Genomic DNA, 6,000 nt, shown 5'->3' with positions numbered 1-6,000 from the left:
ATGAAAGACCTTCTAAAAGGGAGGAGTAGACTCAAGGCAAGGGTCCTAAGAAAGCGCTCCAAGGGATAGACTCATGGAATATGGTGTACTAGGTAAAGGGTCCTAAGTATAATGGCAAGGAAAAGCTATAGAAGGGAGAAGTTGACCGGGGATATGCATACTATCTCCTATGCTTCTAAAAGAATCTTGGAAAAAAGATAAAATCTCAAAGAATCTATATCTGTATCTATACCATATTTAATGCAGCTTAAGAAGGAGAGGACATCCATGTGTCACTCATTGCTTCACTTCAAAGAAAACCTTACAAAACGTCTCATTCCTATGAAGCTTGGAATCTCTGAACCTTTTGATTTTCATCTTCTAATTTTTCAAGTAAAACTAGAAAGAGGTTTGCTTCACTTCAAAGAAAACCATACAAAATGTCTCATTCCTCCTCTGAAGCTTGGAATCTTGAACCTTTTTAACTTTCAACTTTTAACCCTCCAAGTAAAAAATAGGAAAAAGGTTCTACTCTACTTTTCCTTTTGAAAGTCGATTGAAGGTGGCTCAATTTTTCTTTTGGAAAGCCAATGGCCATAGAAGTTTATATTCTAAAAAATTGTTTGTATGTATACTACCAAAATTTTGTCAGTTTACTTCAAGGAAAACTTGGAATCTAACTAGTATTTTGTAATCAAGAGTCTTCTATGATGCCAAATTTCCCTTTAAGAGGACAACCATCATCTCCCTCCCAACAGCTTGCTTTGATACTTGATTAGCTTGCTTTGATACTTGATTAGGTCCCTATTTCTGATACCTAGCACGTGATCTCAAATAGCCCCAAAATGGAAAGGTGTGTGTATGTGTGTGTGCATGCGTTGTCGGGGGATATGGGTTCGCGAGGTGAGCCGAGTCAGCACCGGGCTACTTGCTGTGGGAAATAAGAGAGCCAAGACGCATGATACACGGCAAAAGATTCTGCCAACACTTTAATACTTAAACTTCACAACCGAAATGGTTTAAACTGCTAATGATTAGCTGAAGTGGATTTCGATTACAAATGGTTGCCGTTAACGGGACTGATGGAGTTAGGAGAGTTTAATGCTCTCAAATTAGATCAAGACTATAAAATTCCCACTTATGCTCGCCATTAGAGTCTTTATAAGATGATTAGTACGTAAGTATCCAAAAAAATCCCCAGCTTGATACCCTTGTTGATTTCTTGCTCATCCCGTAAACCCTTCGAGTGCTCTCAATTATCCTCCTTGAGGTCGACATAGGGGGAGAGAGAGAGAGAGAGAGAGAGAGAGAGAGTCTGTCCTTTGCTTGTTTCTTTGCCTTGCCAAGAGAGAGAGCTCGCCTTGCTTGTATTGAAGATCGAGAGAGAGAAAGAGCTCGCCTTCTTGCTTACCCTCACCTCCTCGCCTTGCTTCCTCGTTAACTCTTCTTGCAACTCTTCGAACCTCTCTTCTCATCTCGTCAACTCCTCCCCGTTTTCTTGCAATACCCGCATGCAAAAGACCTTGTCCTAATAATAGCGTGTGCCCCCTTAGCAGTGGCGTCGGGTGTCATTGAGGTGGTGCATGACCTTATTCGATGATGTGGCAGTGGTGGATTTCAAGCAGCACAAAAATTGCCGCCTTCGACACCAAAATTCTGCAGCTCGGCGAGCTGACCAACATCTGACTCACGGCCACTCTCGTCTGAGCGCCCCTGCGGCCTGTGCGAGCACTTTCAAGTCCGCCTCTGCACCGCTTTCCTGCTCACCCACCATGCTCCACAAATTTTCTTTTCTTTTCCCACTAAAACAAATACCCCTTAAGGATTTTGAGCCACCTTGCCTTTGGGCGGCCAAGGTAATTTGAATTGGGCGGGCTCTTTGGGCGGCCCTATGAAGGGCATCACATTTGGCATACATATCGGCCAAGGCAATGCCAAGCACGACACTTTGGGCCTCTCTCAAAGAGCTTCACTGGGTACCACATTTGGCCTACATATTGGCCAAAGGATCGCCACGCTTCCTTCATTGGGCGGCATTGGCATACATGCTGGCAAAGGCAATGCAGTAGGTATCAATTTTGGCGTACATATCAATTAAAGCATCACCAAGCACCACATCTTTCTTCAGCCGCCCTCGACTGACAATGTCATCGTGAATTTTATTGGCCGTAACAACATCTCGAATAATCCTGAAATCACCCAGCTCAGCATTGTCGCGACAATTGATAGTGGACTCTGCCTGTCAAGCTGTAAATCCTATTAGACTTCTCAAACTGAATAAAATGCATACAAACCTCGCCGAGGCTTTAAAATTCCTAGATGGCACTTCGATCGAGCCGACCGAACTGGTACGGAGCCGGTCCTTGATAAATCTTTAATGGCTAATATCTTGGCAATCGAAACTCTGATCGCCGATCTGAAAAGACCGACGCGCTCCAGAAAGTGAGCACTTCAGCCCAATGCATTCGTTTTAGTTTTGCCCCCTTAGCTGCAGTTGCCCAATCCGGTACAGATCTGCAATCGACTTAAACTTCAAACTCCCATAACTTCTTCACGGTAGCTCCAATCGACGAGCCGTAAAGACAGGCCAGCAGAGCACTTCAAGCACTACAGTTCTAGGTCATAATATCCCATCTGTGTCCACTTCAACCATAACACTTTTTAACATCATTAAGGCATATGTTGGCCCTTTTAAGCCGCATCTGGCATACATTAATCATTAAACTTAGCCTATTAACAAGCCCTGATCACTAACCATTAAATGTGTAGGCTTCAAAGAAGCTTAGCTTGAATTTCTCTGATCTTTTTCTCTTCATGAAAGCGGAGCTACACGACATCCACCCCCTCTGAACCTGCACAGCCTCCGATCTGTGCCAACAACACTCCAATCTGCATCTGCTACAGGTACCTTAAGCTTTTTGCCATCATCAGACTCACGTAATTGGTAAACATATGAAAAAATATATTTAAGGCTTACACCCTATCATCAATGTTCTAATTTAATCATTAGGTAGCTGTCCATCAAAAATCTCTGAACTGTATCTACCGTATCTTCAAAGCATTCAATCATGGATAGCTTGTTTAGTGAACCCCGCCAGACTCAAGTGCTCCAGTTAATGATGCACATGGCTTGACCATTAAGCTCTCTTTAAGGAACCCTGTCAAGCTCAAGTATGCCTTACTCTGTCTGCACACGGAATGGCCGTCAAGTCCTTTACCTCAAGTTGTGTTAGCAGAACCAACTCAAAAGATGTGAAGATACTTCATCAATTGTCCAAAGAAGTCAACTGGAAGGCAGCCATGTAATCTTATTGACTACATAACCGAAAACTCTTCTGACTTAGCATAGATCTCAAAAACAAAACCTTGTACCATGAAACCTGCTACATCAGATAGCTAGTACTCTTCAAATCTGCAACTGGCACTTTAGTAGCCCCCGAGATCAAACGGGAAACCAATCATTTGCCCCATTGTGAGAATTCCTTTAAAAAAATTGCACCATCCTCCAAGATCATTGGGAAAATACAAGAGTTTCCAATCAGTACAGCATAAACATAGATTAGCCCACAAATCTTCATACCAATCGCCTGGATCATATGGCATATAAGTCAATTGCCCAGGATCATGCATATATCTGTCACCTCCTGGGTCAAAAGCTAGCTCAAAATCCCCTACATCATAGGGTAACATCAGATTCCAGATAGCACCAGATACTGCCATATCCCCTGTGCAACTTGCTCATCCAATTGTTGATTATCAATCACAGGTAAAAGCATTGGCAGTTCACCTTCACTCTCACTAGTGTTGGAATCCCAATCATGCATATTCGAATACATCAAGTATCTGGCAAAACTCTCTTCATTAGACTCAAAAGATGCATCTGAAAGCAATTCTCTATCTCGTAGAAGCTCAAAATCAAGTAGTGCATCATCTAGCAATTGCATAAGGTCATCTACTGCATCTGAGAAAACTGGCTCATGCATGAATCTGGATTGATTAGTATCCTTATCATCTATGTTTGAGAACCCTTCTAAAGCGTCATCCAGTAAGAACATAAGGTCTAGGTCCACCGCTTGAGAAGGTTACTCAATCCTACACATCTCAGGTTGCTGCAATAAACGAGGATTTTCACATATGACATGCATACTAAACGCATTTGCAGTAAACTTCTCTTCAAGTCTTTCACCCTCATCCAGATATTTTTGCACTTCTGTAGCACAAAGTTCGGCATGCACATTGAAAATTTCATCTACTGCCTTGTCTGTATCATCAGCACAATGAAACCAATCATAGTCATCAACAAGAGATTGCGCTTCACTATGCACCCCCTCTAAATCAGCATCATCAAGTTCATGATCATTCTGCCATAGTGTGAGCCTGTGTCAGAAATTCTTGATAGAGAAGAAGTTTGCTCCCTCTCTAAATCACCATCATCAAATTCAGGATTAGTCTGCCAGATCGGTAGCTCTAGGTCATAGAAGTGTGTCAAAGGAGTCTGCACCCCCTCTGAATCAAGCACAAACTCTTGCTTAGCCAAGTCCTCAAAATCTGGTACATCCAAATTCGACAAATCTAGTATATCAAAAACCATGGTCTTGCTGCTCTCAACAGCAGCCTTGCTTTGACCCATAACATATGTATCATTAATCAAATCTTTGGTAAAACCTGTACTAGTATCATCAATCACCTCTATGGTAGAATCTGTACCAAAAAAGAATTCCTCTATTTTAGGTTCAGTAGAAAAAGTATCAGCTGTAACTGAATCTTCCCCCGTCTCTACCTGAATATGACTGCACTCATTCACCTCCACATCTTCATGAGCTTTAGACAAATAATTGTCTTGATCCCATGATTTCTTTTCTTCCTGTACAACAGTATATGTTCTTTGAAAAATTTACCCTGTGTAGTTTGAGGCTGTAGAGACTCACCCTTGAGGACTTCTACTTCATGCAAGGCACTTGCAAATCCCAACTTTGCATACATAGCTTTGACTATGTCTTCATCATTAGCCTGTAAGAAGGTAGCATCCGGCACAATAAACTCATCAATCACAGCTTCTAATTTTGATCGTACTTGTCCTCGAATATTTGCGTAGTCTGGTAGACTTGAACTTTGTTCTTGATAGCATTCATACTGCTCATAACGTACTTGCAAAATAGCTTCTTTGAAATACTCCCAGTCATCGTTGCAATCTTTAATAACTTCTTGAATCTGCTCCTTCACATCTGAACTCACTAACTGCTCAAAATATTTGATCATCAACTCTTCTGGTATCCCTCTTACCTTCGTCTCCAGCTCATAGCACTCTCGGTAGCCCTCTGGATCGTATCCATCAAAAAGTCGTCTTTCATCGTATACTGCATCTAAAGATGCATCCAAAGCTTCATCCATTTGATTTTTCTTCTTTACTATCTCTATTTCAAGCAGAGATCCTTGAACCAATTGAAGCATCTTAGAAAAATCTGGAACTGTAGATTTATCATCAAAACCATTTGCACTTAATTCTGGAATCATCTTCATCATCTGCTCTAAATTCTCCATCTTTACCTCCCACCGCAACTTGTTTCGCATGGGGTTCACCAAAGATGTCAGGGGATATGGGTTTGCGAGGTGAGTAGGGTCAGCACCGGGCTGCTTGCTGTGGGAAATAAGAGAGTGTTAACCCTCACGGCACACGGACACCGTAACCGTATTATGTATTTGGTAGAGTCAGGTACCGGGCTTGTCGGACCAATAGGGAAAGGTAGAGTGATCACCGATGAGAGGCGCACTCTAACACGAACATGCTAGGGTTAGTTGGCTAAGCATGGGCACCCAAGTGTGAATGGGGTGAGCTCCTATAAAAGCCAACTAAACCTAATTTTTACTCATTCTCTCATTTGTGCAATAGAAGAGTGCTCTTGCTCTTGCTCCATCTCCATCTTCTTCTTCTTCACCTCCTCGTGTGTGTGTGTGTGAGAGAGAGAGAGAGAGGGAGAGTGTGTGTGCGATCGAGCATTATGAAGGCACGACGGCGGCGAA

General features: G+C 42.4%; 1 pseudogene; it reads right to left on the bottom strand.

Moving 5' to 3' along the window:
* Positions 1–2,002: 2,002 nt before the first annotated feature.
* The window catches only part of LOC147420209 (uncharacterized), a 61,149-nt pseudogene continuing 57,151 nt past the window's right edge, over positions 2,003–6,000 (bottom strand).

This window comes from Adiantum capillus-veneris, chromosome 28, assembly GCF_014529385.1.
Source record: "Adiantum capillus-veneris isolate H3 chromosome 28, ASM1452938v2, whole genome shotgun sequence".
Classification (NCBI taxonomy): Eukaryota; Viridiplantae; Streptophyta; class Polypodiopsida; order Polypodiales; family Pteridaceae; genus Adiantum; species Adiantum capillus-veneris.
Note: the sequence above shows the minus strand (reverse complement) of the source record. Positions and strands in the feature narration are given on the sequence as shown.